Source organism: Musca domestica, unplaced genomic scaffold (assembly GCF_030504385.1).
Source record: "Musca domestica strain aabys unplaced genomic scaffold, Musca_domestica.polishedcontigs.V.1.1 18, whole genome shotgun sequence".
NCBI classification, from domain to species: Eukaryota; Metazoa; Arthropoda; class Insecta; order Diptera; family Muscidae; genus Musca; species Musca domestica.
The window spans coordinates 2,283,253-2,303,562 of NW_026712238.1; the positions used below are offsets into that span (position 1 = coordinate 2,283,253).

A 20,310-nucleotide genomic window follows, 5' to 3' on the forward strand; every position below is an offset into this window, starting at 1 on the left:
TGAAAACTGTAAATATGCTCTCGATATTGAAGAGGTTATAGCGGCCGACATCTTGCAATACAGCTGCGGCGGCAAGCAGGCAAACAGAAAATAAATTGCTGTAATTAATATTGCGTATTTATAGTCAGCCAGCCAGCCAGTAGCATTACAAATGTTGCCTTGTCAGAAGTTATTTTTATGACGGGGAATTTCATTTCCATAGCCACGTAACATCTTATGCGGATTATTTCAAGGAATTTGGATGTTCCTCTGCCATTTATTGGACAAGTAAGCTAGAAGAGGTCATGGGAAATCAATCAATTTTCAACAACTGGGTTCATCTAATTTTGGTATGCAGCTTAGAGCATTGATTGCGTTTCAAAAGCCCAAAATATTCGCTTGAGGCGTGCTACCAACACAAAAATGAAATGTACATAATTGAAGGAAATAATGAAAATATCAAAAAAATATATATAATTTTTATATTTCTTCTGCAAGACTTAACTCTAGAATCCAAAATATTTTTAATCAAAAATTTTGGAATTTCAAGTCGCTACAGAATTTTTCTTTTTCATTGACAAACTTACAAGATAGTTAGTAAAGTAGTAGTAGTAAAAGGAGTAATGTTACCCTTTAACTAACTAGGTGGTGGTAAATTTTCTTGAAATTCTCTCTTCTATTGCGATGATTAAAAGCTTTTTTAAAATGAAAAAAAAAAATGTTTTTTATTTATTGTAATTTAAAATATACAAGCAACTTATAAAACAAATATTTATCAAAAAAATATTTTGAAACAAATTTAAAAATTTTAAATTTAGAGGTGTACCACCACATTATAAAATATGTCATATCTAATATTTGTCATATGTTTTGCATATGAGTTTCAAAAATTATCTTTTCCAAGAGAAATATTCATATAATATTTTCGTTTTCCCAAAATCACTAATTGAATGTTTGTTTACCTTTAATGTCCGCTTTATTACTATTTTTGACTATATTAATAATCGAATCCCCTTGATACTACAATTCTGAAATCTATCATTCACAATCGTCTTATTCGAATTTTAAGATATTTACTATTTTTTGTTGTTTCGGGCACAAGTTTCCAAAACCTAATTATATTCTCAGCCGTACGGCTACAGAGGGTATGTATCAATTGATACAGAAAAAAGTGCTCAATCGAAATAACGGTTCTTGTCTGAAACCCCTTTGATCTTAAGATTCCCTTAAGAAACTTCCCATACCTAATGCATAATAGAAGCAAATTTTGAACCTAATTTAACCACTTTTCGAATAATCATCATAGATCTGAAACCAATACTTTCCAAAAACATACGATCTCTAAAAAAGTGTCGGTATTTTTCAAAGCAGATGTTTACACAGAGTGAGATGCAACAACTGCAACCACTTTCAGACTCATGAGCTGAAAATATCGCAATATTCGATTCGGCAAATATTGAAAAATGAGCTCGGGGTAAAGCCATTGAAATTCCAAAAAGTGCAAGAACTTACACCGCAACGGAAAGAATATATACTCAAAAGAGCTGAAGAGTTGCTTCGCTTGGCCGAAAGTGGTGAACTGCCGAATTTGGTTTTCTCCGATGAGAAAACATTCGTTGTCCATCAGTTTGTAAACAAACAAACAAAGGGTTCGCCACTATAACTCAAGCGCTGGCCATGTTCATGGTGTAGGCCGCCATAACAGTCGCTCTCCACTCGTATTAATCGACCGTGGCATCAGAATAAATGCTTAATATTATCGCAAAAATATTTTGAAGGGTGTATTAAAGCCTTGGACATTCCAACAGGACTCAGTACCATTGCACTCAACACGCGCCACCCAAGAATTGTTACAAAATGAGGTCTCTTGCTTCATTCCCAGTGCACTATGGCCACCAAAATCTCCGAATACCAATCCGTTGGACTATTGTGTCTGGAGTATTTTGGAAAGCAAGGTTGGCACTAAAAAATACCAAATTTTCGATTAACTCAAGCAAGCGCTTCGCTGAGAATGGGACAAAATACCACAGAGCAATATTCTGGCAGAGTGTGACGGTTTCATTGGACGTTCGAAGGCCATAATTCGTGCCAAAGGTGACCAATTCGAACAAATCTAAACTTATTCTAAAGTTTGATGCTATTTCCGACATTTTGTGATTTCATTCAATAAAATTAAAAGATGTTGTAGTTGATTTTGTTGCAGTTTTTTTATCTCACCCTGTATAGGGTACATCCTTGCAAAGAAGTAAATTATATATACATGTCCACGTTTTGCTTAACCCCCCCAGTAACCCATACCTCCCAAAATTCCACATTTTCACAATAATAATACCTCCCAATATTCAGTATTGTATTTTTTTAACTAAAGGCTAGAAACCTTCTTAAATTTAGCGCCATTCGAAGTGTAATTATTTGACATATTAACACTTCTTATTGTTTGGTAGTATAACTTACGAGGTTAGAAAAATGGAGCTTTATACGAATAAACAACGTATTCTCATTGAGAATGGAGAGACAACATTAAAATGCTGATTTTGCCGATTATACCATTTTTTGTGAGGAGGCCCAGTTCCATCTTAATGGCTTTATCAATTGTTGCATTCCAGGTGTGGAAAATCTTCGAGTGATTCACGAGAAGCAAATTCAATTTTTTTGTATTCGATATCGCGAAATGATAACCAGTATTTTCTTGCCTAGAATTGTAGAAATGAATGTGAAGGTCATATCGTTTCAATAAGACGACGCTACATGTCATACAGCCAGAGAATTGAAAAATGTCGTTCTAGTTGGTACTGCCTTTACATTCTTCAACGAATATTTATCAAAGTTGAAATTTGGGAATCCGCGCACAGGTGCTAAATGCTTCCAAGGTTTGGAGTTGGCAATGGGTTACATATCCATATAGAAATTTATAGGCGTACCACTCGATATTAGGTATTTTAAAAGTTTTAACTGAATATTTTAAATTTAGTATTGCAAATTTCTATATACCACTCGAATACTTTATCTCAGCACTTGTAGACATTATCGAAAGTGTTATTTTCTCAATGGTGTAAGATAAAAAACTGAAATGCTTTTTGGCTTGCTTAAATTTTAATACGAATTTAACATTAATACGCTAGTGCGGAATATATCCTTCAACTTAATTGTAAAAGGTGTGAAAATAACAAATCAGGATATAATACAAGGTATTATTTTTTATTTTCATCACCTAAATCTACCTTCCTACCTACCTTCCTACCTTCCCAATAACCAAACCACAATGTTCAAAACACATATCCATATTATGCACATATGTGTACTATCTGACATAAACCTTCTGTGTGATTTAAATGGAAATTGAATTAGCATGAATTAGGAATGTTATTAAAAATAGTATCTTGTTCTAAAGATACAATAGTACTTGTCCCTCCTACCTCTGTGTTCTATACATTATATTGTAATGTTGAATGCACAGGTTTGTGGTCTATGGTGCTGTTTGTGCTGTATAATGTCATCTCTGGAAACATTTGTGTAGTCCTACACACAAAACGGCAAATGCTTCTAACAGGTGCCAAGATACCATTTGCAACAGTTGTAACAACCATTGATCGAAAGTAACCACAACAAGTCCTATCACAGGATCTAGAACAACAAAACCATCTTTATGGTAATGGTTTCCTATTTTCCATTTAAATATAACATCTGTACATAAAGTAGGAAGCTTGATGGGAAAGTATGTCTATGTGTATTGGAGTGGGACAGATACTAGAGGTGAAAAGATAAAATTCATTTGAGATAATAATTTGTGATGCCATTTCTTTACTCAAATGTTTTTAAATGTAATTTTAGATTTTTCCTGTATTTATACCCTACAACACTATGTGTTGGGGGTATTATAAGTTTGATTGGGGCAAAAATTATGTAACACCACGAAATATTGATTTCCCACATAGGAAAGTATATATGGATTTTCCTATCTCGCCGAGTTGAGTCGATCTAGCTATGTATGTCCGTCCGTCCGTCTGTCCGTCTGTTCAAGTTATTTTGTAATCACTCTACAGGTCGCAATTATGGTCCGACCTTCACGAAATTCAGAATGGAGGAGGGGCTAGAGCCAGAATAGAACCCTATTTCTTTTGGAGATGATCGCATAATATTTATGGGTCGAAATGGGCCAAAAATGAAAATTTTCCTGATTTTGCAGCTGTTCTACAGGTCACAATTATAGACCAATCGAAGCGGAAGTTAGCACGGCGTTAGGGCTTAGGCCTGGGCAGAAGCCTTCCAATTTTGATGGTTATCGGGTAATATTTAGTGCTTGAAATAGACCATAGCATTTGTGATAAATAAAAGTCAAATTTTCCATTAAACCACGAATATTTTTAATGCCGGCGAAATTACAAATAGACGAACAGGTCAATTCTGAGCGTTACGTAGATGTCGAGAGTAAATATATCGGATATATATAGCGAAATATATACGATGTGTATATACAAAGGAAGGGGATGTTAGCTAGAATGCTTATATCTCCAGAATGGCTGGACCGAATTTGACAAATTTTGTCAGTTTTGAATGCCCTTTTGACATAAAAGTATAAAATCTAAAAAAAATCGCATAAAAAGGTGCCAATACTGATGTTAATATAGAGTTTGTAGTATTTTGCGACATATTTTTAATTATACCCTCAGCCATATGGCTACAGAGGGTATATATCATTCGATACGGTCAAAACGTGCCTCGCCGAAATAACGGTTTTAGACCCTAGGTCTCTTTGGACCAAATCCGTTTCAGAACATTTGGAGTCGATCTAGCGATGTCCGTCCGTCCGTTCGTCTGTCTGTCTGTCTGGCTGGTGCACACGATAACTCTCGAAGGGAGTATCCGATTTAGTCCAAACTTGGTACAACGTAATATTTTTGTCAAACTTAGATCGAGTTCGGAGATGGGAAATATCGGCCCACTCCTTCTGGTACCTCCCAGACAAAAGGTCGAAATTTTCAAAAAATTTATTTTCTGCACAGAAAGAGAAACGATAATCCGATTTTGCTCCAACTTTGCAAATCCTAATATATTTGTCAGTGCTAGGTCAAGTGTGAAAATGGACAATATCGGTCCACTCCATCTGGTACCTACCCCACAAATGGTCAAAATTTTGAATAACTACAATTCTTATAAAATGTGATATAAGAGTCCGATTGTCTTCAAATTTCACACATGCCAATATTTATGTTAACCAAAGCTCTGATGTAAAGATGCAATATATCGGTTCACTCCTTCTGGTACCTCCCACACAAATGATCGAAATTTTCAAAAAATATATATATTTTCTGCACAGAAAGAGAATCGATAATCCGACTTTGTTCAAACTTTGTAAATCTTGATATTTACGTCAGTTCTAGGTTAGGTGCAAAAATGGATAATATCGGTCCACTCCATCAAGTACCTCCCCCACAAAGGTCGAAATTTTGAATATCCATCAAGCTCTTAAAACACTACATTAACATCCGATTCCATTCAGCTTTGGCACATCTCAATATTTTCATAAACGCAAGATCTATTATAAAGATGGTAGAGATCGGACCATTCGTTCTCGTACCGCCCACACAAAGGACTTATGTTTTGAATAATCAAAACGAGCAAAGTATCCGAAATAAACATCCGATTCTCTTCATATTACACACGTCCCATTATTTCTACTAACTCAAGATCTGGTGTGAAGATGGGATATATCGGTCCACTCCTTCTGGTACCTCCCCCACAAATGGTCAAAATTTTGAGTATCCATGAAGCTCATAAAACGCAAAATTAACATACGATTCTATTCAGACAGAGCTTCTCAATATTTCCATCAACACAAGATCTGTTATAAAGATGGTAGAGATCGGACCATTTTTTCTGGTATCTCCCACATAGGGTTCAAGATTTTTAAAAACAAAACGCTCAAAGAATTCGAAAAAAAACATCGAAATGCATCCATCCATCTCCTCAAATATGTAATTTGTCGGAATTTACGAATTCGCATAAAATTGAATACGAATGTTTGAAATTTTTGTGAAATTTTGCACATTCGGTCCGCTATATCTGTTACCTGACGCATATTTCCATTTTCCGAAAATGTGCACATATCTCATATAAAGTACAAGAAGTAGTCGATATAGTCCAAATCTGTCACGTTCATATCTCAAGGCTGAGGGTATACATCTGTCGGCAAAACTGACTGATACTATTTTACTTGTTTTTCATATTTTTTATTGAATGTGATTTTTTCAATTTGACTTATAATATTGAAGTGTATACTTTGTAATATTTTTTCGCCTTACAACACAGGTTGGGATTATTATATACAGATTTTAATTAACGTCCAATCCTCAAGAAATTTTTAACAAGGGTAGGGTTAGGCTCAAAAGGGCTAGGCCTATTGTATTTAAAGATTCCCGCAATATATTTAGGGTTTGAAATGGACCAACAACTAAAAATGTTCCTGATTTTGCAGCCGTTAAAAAGGTCACAAATAGAAACCAAAGGACACGAAATCCCGCATGAAGTTAGAATTTAGGACAGTGGGTAGAATGGAAAAAATGAAAAATGAAAAAAATGAAAAATGAATGACAAAAAAAATACAAACATTACTTACAGGCGATATCCAAAATACACAATAGGCCAACTTCTGGCTTTTTTATGCTGATTTCGTTGATGAATATTGCCAAATATCGTAGACAAGCAAATCATATAGATGAGTCTAAATTTGGAGATACAGAGCTATTTTAAGGTTCAAATGAACCAAAAACAGAAAAAATTTCCTGATCACACAATTGAAGCCAATCCACACGCCTGAGAAGGTAATTAAGCACAGGGAAGAATTCTGGCATTTTGGGTAACCATTGGATTATATTTAGCCGTAAAATGGACCACAACAACTAATAGCACGACGGAGTGCGTAAATATTGGGAAAATGTCCCTAATCAAAATGCTGAGGGTAATATCTGGGCAGTTCTCCGTGACATAATTTAAAAAGCGAAATCTTCCAAAACGGATTTGGACATGAGGGGGCTTCTAACATATTATAGTGTTGTAGGGTATCACATGGTCGTCCCCGTACAACTCTGGCCTTTATATCCTATAAATATACCTAAATATCATTTAAGTATTATTTCTGATAGTTTATTTTTATTTTTTTCCAGAAACTCCAAAAATAGCTCTTAATTTTTCCTCTGCCCAATCCATTATTTCCATTTGGCAAATGCTATGCTTCCATGTAAATGCATATACGGACGTATGTAATTCCAAGAGATTTTCTCATACTGTGGTTACAAATCATACGAGTACGAGAGTGAATACTTTGTGGTTACTCTGTTGTGGGTGTATGGATGTGTGTGTGTGGGCGTGTACTTGACGTTTATACGTACAACATCATCAAATGGCAGATAGCTGGGTAGACGACGACACACTCAAAACAATTGTTAAATGTCGCACAGACTTGTTTTACATCACAACTGACATCCATTCATTTATTTTAACGGAAATGAGGTATGACGATTAAATATTTTAAATTCTTTCAGAACAAACCACTAATGAGTGTTCCGAGAAACGTTCCTTTGAATTTTCGCAAAGACCACTGTGTCTGAGAGTCTGGCAATTTCGCAGATGATGGGTTTTCATTGATGCGCTTAGCTGTTGTAGACATTATCATTAGACTAAACAATAACAACATCATTATCATCATCGACATGAGATTAGGATTTGGTGTTCATTGTTAAGTAGAGTTGAAATATTAATATATCTGTCGGTGAACAAAGTTGTCTAAGAGTTGGCAAAGCAAACTGACAGCCATTTACTTAATTCTCGTTAAATAAAACATAATTGTCAAAATTTTGTGATTCAATAATTAACACTATTTGCTGAACATTATTTGCCAAATTAATTGTCAGTTGAAGCACCTGTTTGGGTGTCGATGTAGAGTTTGAGTTTGGCAGGTGTAGTGCAGACATTGAGTGATTGACATATTAAGGGTTGGCACGTTAGGATTATCTTTAGGATAACGCAGTAGAGTAACCAACATGTCGGTGGTGAATCCTAAATTAGGATAAAGGTAATAGATTGACATTAAAAATCCTTGAAATATTAAAAGTACTCTGGGTGAAAGCACTGTGAGAGAAGGCGAGTTGATCTTTACTTGATTCCATGAATTTTTAATACCCTCCACCATACTCGAAATACTCATGTCTGACCCAACAATAATTCGTGATCAGCGTAAAATTCTATCTTTGGAAATAATTGAGACAGAAGTCTACAATTGTGCACACATGTGTAGAGGGTGAGATAAAAAAAAACTACAACAAAGTCAAACGCCATAATTTTTAATTTTTTTTTAATTTTTTTTTTGAATGCAAGCAAAAAATGTCGGACATAGCATCAAATTTTAGAATAAGTCTAGATTTGTTCGAATCGGTCACCTTTGCGTGAATTATGGCCGAACCGTCACACGCAACCCGAATGTTGGTCTGCGGCATTTTGGCTCATTCCCGTCGAAGCGCTTGCTTAAGGTGATCGACACTTTGCTATTCATTAGTGCCAACCTTGCGAAATATTGCGATATGTTCAGCTCACGAGCCATTTTTCGGCCAATGCGACACGGGTTTAGATCAAGCCGCTTCTTTACTTTTCGAACCATTTCTGCTGATGTTGCTGTTTTCTTCAGTCCTTGATGTCAGGCTTCGATACCAGTATCACGGTAACGAGCGATAGTACGAGAATAAAAGATTTATTCACATTTCAATGCTGGAGTGCTCTAAAGATAGTCACTTGTGGTTTTCCAGCCAAATATAAAGAAACCACACTATCACGCTTAAATTCCATCACGATTAACTTTTTTCTGGGAAATTCTCAGCAAAATGCTTTTGTACGCTTGTAAACAAAATAATGAGCTGTCACTGAAATAATTTTAACAGCTGTCGGACGAGTAGCTTAGAAATGACAGCAGTCTGAAGTTGGTTGCAGTTTTTTCATCTCACCCTGTACTTAAGATGCACAGGTTCCAAGGAACAAAAATTTCTAAAAGTATGGAAGAGGGGAAACTTGTCCCCTTTGTTTTGGTTACTTTTCGATGTAAACTCTCAAAACGCCGATACACGTTTCTTTTTTACACTATTTTCATAATTTGCTGGATTCTCCCCATAATTATTTTTTATGTAGCACAGTGTAATTATATATCTCATGAAATGCAAAGTAAGCACCCGATTATCTTCAAATATCCAACATCCCAATATTTCTATTGAAAAAAAAAAATTGGTGTAAAGATATAGAAATATATCAGACCACTCCTTCTGGTACCTCCCCACAAAGGGGTCAAAATTTATAATATCCCTCATATAATGCAAAAAAATATCTTATTTCTTCTAAACTTCGTGTATTCCAATATTTATACTAACATGAGATCTGATGAGATGATGATAGAAATCGGCCCACCCATTATGGCACCTCCACCACAAAAGGTTAAAATTGTCAATACTTTTATATCTCATAACTTGTGAAATAATTCAACGATTCTTTTCAAACTTGATATGTGTTAATATTTTTTCTGAACCGCAACTCCGCATACTTCAACATTTTACAAAAGTAGTTAAATATCTCACAAAATGTGAAGGAAGAAGTCAATATAGTCCAAACCTGGCTCAATGAAATATTTTTATCAGACTTAGGTAAAATACGAAATGGACAATATTGGTCCACTCCCCCATGTAACCGTATCCTCATATATTGGATATGTTTATACCCTCCACCATACTATGGAGGGTATATTAACTTTGTCATTCCATCTGTAACTCCTCGAAATACTCAAGTCAGACCCAACAATGTATATATATTCTTGATCAGCGTAAAATTCTAAGCCGGTTAAGCGATGTCCATCTGTCTGTGTGTCTGTCCGTCTGTCTGTTGTAATCACGAACGATCTTTCGAACGAAAAGTTCGTAAATGGGCCCCCATATAACGGTACCTCTCAATATTCGGTATTTTGATGATTTTAGCGTCATTATTCATCAAAATTGTTTCAAATTTGGTATATGAAGTTCGTAATGGATACTACAGCCTATGACAGGAAATTGTCTGTGCAGGTCTACGTCTTCGCATAGACCCCATATATCAGTTCCTCCCTCTATGCGGTATTTTGACGATTTTAGGTACAATACTCTCTAAAATAGTTTGAGATGTCGTGTTTGAAGTTCGTAATGGATGCTACAGCCTGTGACAGAACATTTTCTACGCAGGTCCAGGTTCGTATAGCCCTGTATACAGTATTATGATATTCACCGTTTATTTCAAGTGTCGAATTTGAATATGACAAACAATGCCTATATTCGGTATTTTAAAGATTTTAGCAGAATTTTTAACGAATTTTGTTTTTTTTTTTTTATTTCCAAATTCATTCTAAATGGTGGAGGGTATTAAAAGTTCGGCCCGGCCGAACTTACTGCTTTTTAAGTTGTTATGATTTTGCCGCATATTCTAAATGAATTTAACAGTTTTTTTACTTCTTTTATTATATCCGAATTATATTGTAATAAGTAATTAATATTAATCCACAATTTCTAAACTTGAAAAGTATTATTATTTCTTCTACGCAATCTTTTCTCTTCCTACAAAGTTGAATACAATCACTCTTTAATTTCCTCCTCCCTTAAACATTAACTGTTTACTTCCTTTGTGATGTTTAAAAATCACATCCCATTTGAATGTCTATTTACTTAAAAGTTGTATTAAAATAAACTACTTTTAAATGAGTTCTAAAACTATTCTAATTCAATTATATCTACACAACAACAACATGCTATAGAAAGGGGTTAACCAATGAAAGTTCATAACAAGTCTGTTATAATATTTTCCGGTATGATTTAAGGAAGCCATTAGAAGAACAGCAAAAGCATCCCTTTAGTTAACTTCATTGACTTGTTTGTAATTCATCTAATTTCTCTTCTGTCTAATGCTCTATTAGTATTCTCCCTTTTTTGGATTCCTATTTGAAGTCTTTTAACTTTCATTTTGTAATTTACATAACAAGAAAAATAGATCTACAGGCACATACGTATATACATACAAACACCACCCACAGACCCATAAGCTAAACCTCCAAAGCATTTCCAACATGTTTTTTATGCTATTAAAAGTACTTTTGTTGGCAAAATACATGTTACAGATTGTAACCGCCCGCCCATATACATATGTCTATTACTGGATGGTTCTGTATCTGTATCTAAAACACATGTATTTGATTTTCTCTTAGAATAGATTTAGAAGACATGTCCCATTGGTACAGTGATGTTTAGTTGTTCAGATGTAGGAGTAAATAAAAATAGAATGTGTTGGATGGAATAATTGTGATTTTTCTTTCTGACGAAAAATAACACATTTTGTATTTGTTGATATATTTGTAGGTGGATTGTTATTAAATGTGGAGAACGTCACTCTTATTCTACAAGAATAATCTTTAACCTCTCGGACCCTCCTGGAATACTTCAAATGTACTGAAATTAATTTATTCCAAAGAATAACCGGAGCATATTTGTAACCTTTATAAAGGTGATAAATATACTCCGTCAGCGAAAAATTCACCTCAAAATAATAAATTCCTTGAAACAGTTCGTGTTCGTCCTTTTTATACCCTCCGCCATTATATGGAGGGTATGTTAGCCTTGTCATACTGTATGTAACTCCTTGAAATATTCATAATAGACCCTACAAAGTATATATATTCTGGAACAGCGTAAAATTCTAAGACAATCCAGCGCTGTCCGCCTTTATGTTGTAATCACACTATCTTTCGAACAAATGGATATAGAAGTCTAACATTTTGCATATATGCATAGTTTACTAATAGGCAGGTTAAGTTCGTAAATGGGCCATGTCGGTCCACGTTTTTACCGATATTCGGTATTTTCATGATTTAAGCGACATCATTTGCCGGAATTTTTTTTTTCAAATTTCATATTTAAAGTTCGTAAAGGGCCTGTAGCCCTATGACAAATATTTTGGTATGTCCACGCCTTCGCATAGCCCACGTATAGCAGTACCTCCCGATAGTCGGTATTTTGATGATTTCAGCAACATTATTCACCGGAATCGTTTCAAATTTCGTATTGGAAAATCTTAACGGGTACGACACCCTATGGCAAAAAATTTCTTATGCAGGTCTAAGTCTTCGTCAACGGTACCTCCCGATATTCATATTTTAATGATTTTAACGACATTATTCACTGGAACTGTTTCAAATTTCGTATTTGAAGTTCGTAATGGATACAAAAAAAAAATTTGTATGTAGGTTCACGTTTTCTTATATCCCCCATATAAGGATTTTTTATTTAAGTGGTAATTTTCAGAATTTTATTTGAAAATTTTCAAATTCCTTCCGAATGGTGGAGGGTATTAAAAGTTTGGCCCGGCCGAACTTAGGTGTTTTTTACTTGTAAGTATTCAAATGCACAATTTGTTCAATTTGAAAACATTATTTAATCAAAATTTAAAAAAAAAATTAAAATCTTTCATTTTGATGTTTATCGAAGAAGATATTAGTAAAACCATTGCACAATGGAGCCATATGAATTTTTCTATTCAAAATAATTATGACGTCTCCAAATGTAAACCGTAGAAACCTACTGTGACCTCCAAATAATCTGCATTTCTTCATACTAGACACAAACTGTAATCCGAAATTAGTACCATTTCCAAAACCACCTCCATATCTCAACGCCAGATACCAAAATTACAAATTCAAGATCTTAGCTTTATTCCTTCACCTAATATAAATTTAATACCATTTAGTACTTTTCGTAAAAACATAGGACGCATTTCCAACCCATCCCCATATCTACGTTCCATATACCAACGAAGACCTCAATAAAAATTTCGTTATTTCATGAAAAAAATGCAAAAATGCAGTCTGCCAATTCTAAGTCCGACAGGTGTTAAAATTATTTCAGTGACAGCTCATTATATTGTTTACAAGCGTAAAGCATTTTTGTGAGAATTGTCCAGAAAAAAGTTATTCGTGATGGCTATCGTTAGAGCACTCCAGCATTTAAATGTGAATAAATCTTTTGTGTCTCGTACCATAGCTCGTAACCGTGATACTTCTAGCGTAACCCGACGTCAAGGAAGTGGAAGGAAGAAAACAGCAACATCAGCAGAAATAATTTGAAAAGTAAAGAAGCGACTTGATCGAACCCGCGTCTCAGTGGCCGAAAATTATCGCAATATTCCATTCCGCAAATACTGAAAAATTAAGTCGGTAAAACTATTGAAATTCCAAAAAGTGCAAGAACTTACATCGCAACAGAAAGTAGATAGACTCAAAAGAGCTAAAGACTTGCTTCACTTGGCCGAAAGTGGTGAACTACCGAATTTGGTTTCCTCCAATGAGAAAACATTCGTTGTCCAGCAGTTTGTAAACTAACAAAATAATCGTGTTTACTTGCCAAAGAGGTCTGAAGAGAGCTGAAAATGTGCACCTTCGTTTGGCCATCAGAACTCAAGCGCCGGTTATGGTGTGGGCCGCCATAACAGCCGACGGTCGCTCTCCGCTCTTATTAATCGACCGTGGTATCAGAATAAATACCGAATATTATCGCGAAAATATTCCGGAGGGTGTACTAAAGCCTTGGGCACACAAACATTTTGGCCGCAGACCTTGGACATTCCAACAGGACTCAGCACCATCGCACTCAGAACCCGCCAACCAAGAATGGTGACAAAATGAGGTTCCTCGTTTCATTTCCAGCGCACAATGGCCACCAAAATCCCCGGATACCAATCCGTTGGACCATTGTGCCTGGAGTATTTTTGAAAACAAGGTTGGCACTAAGAAATACCAAAGTGTCGATCACCTCAAACAATCGCTTCGCCGGGAATGGGCCAAAATACCGCAGAGCAACATTCGGGCAGCGTGTGACAGTTTCATTGGCCGTTTAAAGGCCATAATTCGTACCAAAGGTGGCCAATTTGAACAAATCTAAACTTATTCTAAAATGTGATTATATTTCCGACATTTTTTGCTTTCATTCAATAAAATTTAAAAAACATGTAAAAATGATGGCATTTGATTTGTTGCATTTTTTTTTTGTCTCACCTTGTATATGATCATTTAGTACTTTTCGTACCATTATGAGAAGCATTTCTGAAAGCACTCTTCATATGTGTGCATGTTAAGCGAACCTAATTCCAAATTTCAAATAACAAGCACTATCTATTTACACAATACCAAATTGTACCTAACATAACTATTTAAGACTTTTCGTGCACTTGTAGCACATATTTCCAAAACTACCTCGTTATCACAAACCTATTACCACAAGGGACCCCAACGCATAATTTCAAAATTTCAACTTTATCCGTTCACCCTAAACCAAAGTGTTCCAAATTCAGTAACATTTAGGACAGTTCGCTCACTAGTGTTCCAAATTCAGTACCATTTAGTACAGTTCGCTCACTAAGTACACATTTCCAAAACCACCTTCATATATTAAACTAACCTTGAATCTCATATCAAATTTTAAGTTTTTAGCTCTATCCGTTCACATAATACCAAATGGTACAATTTTAGAAGTTTACTACTACTTTAGAACATTACGTAATGTAAAAGATCAAATTGCCGTAACCCTTTCTTTAAATGCCGTATCTTCGAAGTTGTGCTTGAATATTCTTTTCGAGACAATTTCATTGTTGACCCTCATTTTAACCTCACTGTAACTATTTGCATTATTCGAATTCGAGCAAAACCACAAGTGTTGCTTCAACAATGAAAATATTTTTTTTTTCGCTTCTACATTCATTCATGTTTAGCACTTTAAACCAAAAAAAAAAAAAAATGTAAACATCAACAAACAGTCAACAATTGCTGCCGAGTCAAAACTATTCCGCCATCTAGCAAATATTACCTTTAATACCCAACTCCTCGAAACCACTACACCGAAATGTTTTGCCGAATGCCAACATTTACTACAGTTTTACGTTTATGCCACCATCGTCATCGTCATCATCATCATAACGGTGCAACGCCTTTGCTGCCACTTCACCTGCCTCTGTACCGCCATCAGGTGGGTATGCTCTTCAAATGTGGTTCACAGTTGCCTCTCTGTGTCTGCAACACTTTTTCCATTGTTATTACTGTCATTACTACGGCAGAATCACAAGCGTAGTCTTGGGTGACAGGGATACAACAACTACACACAGAATACCACAATATATGTATGAATGTATGTGTGTGTGTATATTTGGTTGTCTATGTTGGAAATATAATGGTTCCTTTTGTGGACAGACAAATATTTCTATTTGCTGAGCTGAGCTGGGCTGCTTTTACTTTTCCAGCAGACACTTTTCAAAACTTAAGTGACGGAAGTAAAACAATTTTTATTCTGAGGTTTCTACTTTTTTGTCCCAGCCATCATGTCTCTTACGGCGTCATCGTGGTCCGTGATTGTTTGCCGTGCTTATTCTTCTTCTTCGTCCTTTTTCGTCGAGCACTGTACAACAAAACCAAGAAACAAAAAAAATCCATTCCAGACCATAAGTACGAGTTTTAGTTGCAGGTACAACTCTGCCATTGTTAATGTTTCTATTTTCAATTGTTAAATGTTGCGGTAGACAATTTCTGTAACATTTACGGCAGACTACACACAAGTGCTGTTCGCTTTATGTTTTTTTTTTTTTTGTTACTTTTTCCGTCAAATGAAATTAGACGCACAATTGATTTTGAGTTTTACTTTTGTCTCTCGTTTTTTCTACAGTATTAAAGAATAATTGATTTTGAGAACATTTACAATTTGCTTGAACGCGCTCGTAAAAGTTATTCTAATGGGATGCAATTTGAAATTATTTCCAGCCATTCAGGTATATTCGAGATGGAATTGTGGTTATATTTGATGTTGGTAAAAGTGTGATTTGAATAATTTTAATATAAAACACACATTTAAAAGTTAAGTTATGGGGACTATACCACAATATATACCTATGATAAGATTATTCTCTCAGATGGTTCTCTACCCCCAAAGTAGCCAAATCGATTGGAAATTGTGTTCAAGACCCTTGAAATTTGTGACATCTGGAGGTATCTTTACATGAGCGCTACTCCGAAACATTGATCTACATTTAAAATTATCTGCGAAGAGGTTTTCTAATACGTTAAAACCCAAAATGCCAAAACAGGGCCAAATAAATTAAAAAATGCGGCCAAGACACCGAAAATAGCTGGACTCAAGGGATAACTTCATATGAGGGTTATACAAAAACGTGGGCCTATAAAATTACCAAGATTTGCCGAAATTAGTAAGAAATATATGGCTAACACATAAAAATATCTTAAAATCAGGTTAAACTTTTATGTGGGGCTATACCAAAACGTTGACCAACATGACCTATATTTTTATAAATGATTCTACATATACCCGATATTCCTGTATCAAATTAAAAGGCTCTTTCATACAGTTTGTGAAGTGGAGAGAAAAATATTTAAGAACCTTTGTATATGGCTAAGGCTATACATAACGGGCCGCAAAAAAGTTTTACTTGGGTCCCAAAACCCTTTTGGGATTTTCATCTACTAACCGAATACTATCGACTTAGAATTTTCCAAACGGCAGATTGGCTCTTGTGTGTAATTAATCACATAGCGCATACTCGTAGTCTCCAGGTACGTGCAATTTTAAGTATCTCGAAGGTTTCGGAAAAATTCTTTGGAGGATATAAATCCTTTTCTTTCCTAAATATCCACTCGCTTCACTACCTATATATCGGTATTTCACTGATTGCAGTCCAATGATTTTGCATTTTGAGTTCTCTTGACAGAAGTAGGTCAATTACTCCATATCAGCCCCATACGTCAATGTCAGCCATTTTTGGTTGTTTGTGTTTGTGTTCACATCTTCCAGCGGAAGCAAGATATAGGTCCTGGGGTTGGAAAGGTGAAGCCAATTTTAGTCAAGAAAGATCAACAAAATAATCCACAAATTTCATTAAGAATTTAAAGCAAAAATCCATTAATGAAAGGTCAAAAATATAATTCCCTACACCACTATGACTATATAGTAGAGCTCCCGTAAGAAAAAAGTTTATATTGGGAATGTGAAGTAGATCATACCAAATATGAACCAAATAGCATTGATGTATAGTGCATGATATGACTTCGATAAGGATTATATTAAAACAAGTAAGCAAAGGCCTACAGTCGTGCGGGGCCGACCATGTGATACCCTTCAACACTACAATAAGTTAGAAGCCCCCTTATGTTCAAATCCATTTTGGAAGATTTCGTTTTTGAAATAATTTCATAGGGCCCTGCCTAGGTGTTACCCTTAGGCATTTGACCGGGGGTATTTGCCCAATATTTACTTACTACGTCGTGTTGTTAGGTATTCACAACAATTTCACACCAAAATTGTGGTCCATTTTACAATTAAAAATAATCCAATGATCATTCAAAATGTTCGAAATGTTCCCTGTCCTTAAACTGTCCTCATGCAAAATTCCGTGTCGATTGATTTTAAATTGTGACCTGTATAGCGTCTGCAAAATCAGGAAAATTTTCATTTTTTGTCCAAATTTACATCTTCAAAAACAATAGGCTTTAATTCTGAACCTAACCCTACCCCTATGCCAAATTTTGTTAGAATCAGACGATAATTGAGACCTGTATATTATACCCTCAAAACATAGTGTTGCAGGGTGTAGAAAAAATTTTGAAAATTTGCAATTCAAAATTGTAAGTCAAATTGAAAATATCGCATGCGATAAAAAATATTACAATAATTGAAAAAAATTTAACGAAAACTTTTTTGTTGGCAGATTTTTACGCGATTTTCTTAGATTTTACCCTTTACTGGCAAAAGCCCATTGCAAGTTAGTGAAAATTGTCAAAGAAAATTGTCCAGCGGTTCTTGAATTATAAGCGGAATAACTAACATTAATTTCGTTTACATACAGATTGATCCTATTTCGCTACACTATCAGCATCACTGTAATGGTCTGTAGTAATCTTTTAAAATATTTGTGATTTGGCCGGGATTAAAAATTTGGAAATTTTCAATTTTTTTTACATAAAAGTTATGAGTTATTTTACCTGTAAATATTGTCCGATGACAGTCCAAATTAGTAGCTTCTGCCCAGCCCTAAACTCCAACTCCATCCAAAATTTCGCGTTGATTCGTTTATAATTGCGGCCTGTAGAGCAACTGTAAAATCAGAAATTTTTTTTCAGTTTTTGGTCCATTTCAACCCCTAAATATTTTACGATCATCTCCAAAAGAAATAGGGTTCTATTCTGGCCCTAACCCCACCTCCATTTTCAATTTCGTGAGGATTGGTCCATAATTGCGACCTGTAGAGTGATTACAAATTAACATGGACAGACGGACATACATAGCTAGATCGACTCAGCTCGGCGAGATAGGAAGATCCATATATATTTTCCTATGTGGGAAACCAATATATCGAGGTGTTACATAATTTTTGGCCCAATCAAACTTATAATACCCCCAACACATAGTGTCGTAGGGTATAACTATCATTATGCTTATGTTTTGGATACATTTTTGGGTTAGTCAAAGAAAGTAATATTCTACATGCAATCTCATTAAGATTCTCTGAACAAAAAAATAATTGTCTCTGGCATTATTCCCATTAAATTATTTTTTATTGAACTATGATTTACAGCTTTAGGGAAAGATGTAGAGATTTGGAGCATTCATCTACGGTTTGTACACCTATAGTAAATGCTTTTTGTGCTTTTGTACTTTGTTATTAGGGATTATTTAATTTCACTTTCACAAGCGTACTTTATCGAATATGATAATATTCGATAAAGTACGCTTGTTCCGATTTGCTATGTCATTGCATAGTCAATCTAATCAACAAAAACGTGTATTATCTATTTACTAACATATATACGAATATAAATATATTTTCATTTTGGCTCAATAACAAATTTCTTTCTATTTTTATTTTCAGTTGAACTGCAGAAATAAGTGATTAACATGGAGAAGGAAACATTTACAATATGGAATAAAACTGGACTACTTACTCCTACATTTTTAAACACTTTATTATTGAACTTTTTGTTATATTCAAGTTGTAATAACGTTTAAAATAAATAAATAAAATTGTATACGTTTTTTATTTTATTAATTGTATTATCTCAATAATTGTATTCAATAATTAATTTTAATAATTAATTAAAATCAATTTCATTTTGCGCCTGAAAGTGTGCTCTGTTTTGTTAATGATCAATAAATTTACATCAAACTTGGCTGCACTGGCAAAGATGTGAATATAGCGCCATCTATTGAAACCATAGATCGAAATTGAGCATATTTTTTTTAATTTAATATAATTTAGTCAAAAAATGACAATTCTTTAAGGCCTCTAATCAATAGATGGCGCTGTATAGACATATTTGACAAAATTAGTAGCATAATTAATTTGTATATTATTTAAATATCAGAAATAAAATATAAAAAATCTATTCGTCTTATTAAAGAAGGCCTAAAGGGCTACGGGCTACAAAGTAATAGAATAAAAATATTCTGAAGAAAATTGAAAATTTTTTATTGCGATAAATATTCCTCTTTCGCGACAGAAAAATGGAAATAAGCTCACTAAATTGCTTCCAAACGAAAAGAAAAAAATTTTGCTTAAGAATTCATGACAAAGTTAGACTTTTAGAGGTTTATATTTTCCAACCGAATTAACTATATTTAAAAAAATAATACTGTGCGATTTTATGGGTTTTCTGCTCGAAGCTCTCTTTTTGCAAGCCAGCTGGTAAAGATTCATGTTAGGAATGGTATTTCATGGGTCCTAGCCTGCTGATACGTACACAGAAATGCATTTCGAAATACATATGTAGAGTCCTACTAAATAAAAATCATGACGGTTTCCATATAAAACGTACAAAATATGTCCAAATGGTACACAATTCCTGGGTGACCTATACGTTGGCCAGAATTTTTACAGGTTTTGGCAACTTGCCAGAGTAACATAAATCCAAAAATGTTCAAAATTATGCAGCCAATTAATATAACTACAATAACCTATAGTAAAGGCATAAAAATTCGTCCCTATGTGGGCTATTTATAGCCTTCCCTTGAACTTCTTAAAATATCACAAACTGTTTAAATACTAAACTTCTTTTAAAATTGATCCATTTTGATCATTTTCATCCAGTAGTTATTTTTTCACCCAAGTAGCAAGGGGAGTGGTTCTGTTCCCCCTGCGAAGTTGTCAAGTTTTAGAACATTTTTCTGCAAAAATTTAATTTTTTTAATGTCTGTTTTTGTCCCTCTCAAATGAGTTTGAAAATCATTTCGGTCT

General features: G+C 34.6%; 1 long non-coding RNA gene across 1 annotated transcript in view; it reads left to right on the forward strand.

The window, feature by feature from the left end:
• Positions 1–19,107, forward strand: part of LOC109611995 (uncharacterized) — a 61,628-nt gene extending 42,521 nt beyond the window's left edge. Inside the window, exon 2 of the long non-coding RNA XR_002194245.2 lies at positions 18,949–19,107. This is a non-coding gene — a long non-coding RNA (uncharacterized LOC109611995). The remainder of the gene's footprint in view (positions 1–18,948) is intronic.
• Positions 19,108–20,310: the final 1,203 nt, after the last annotated feature.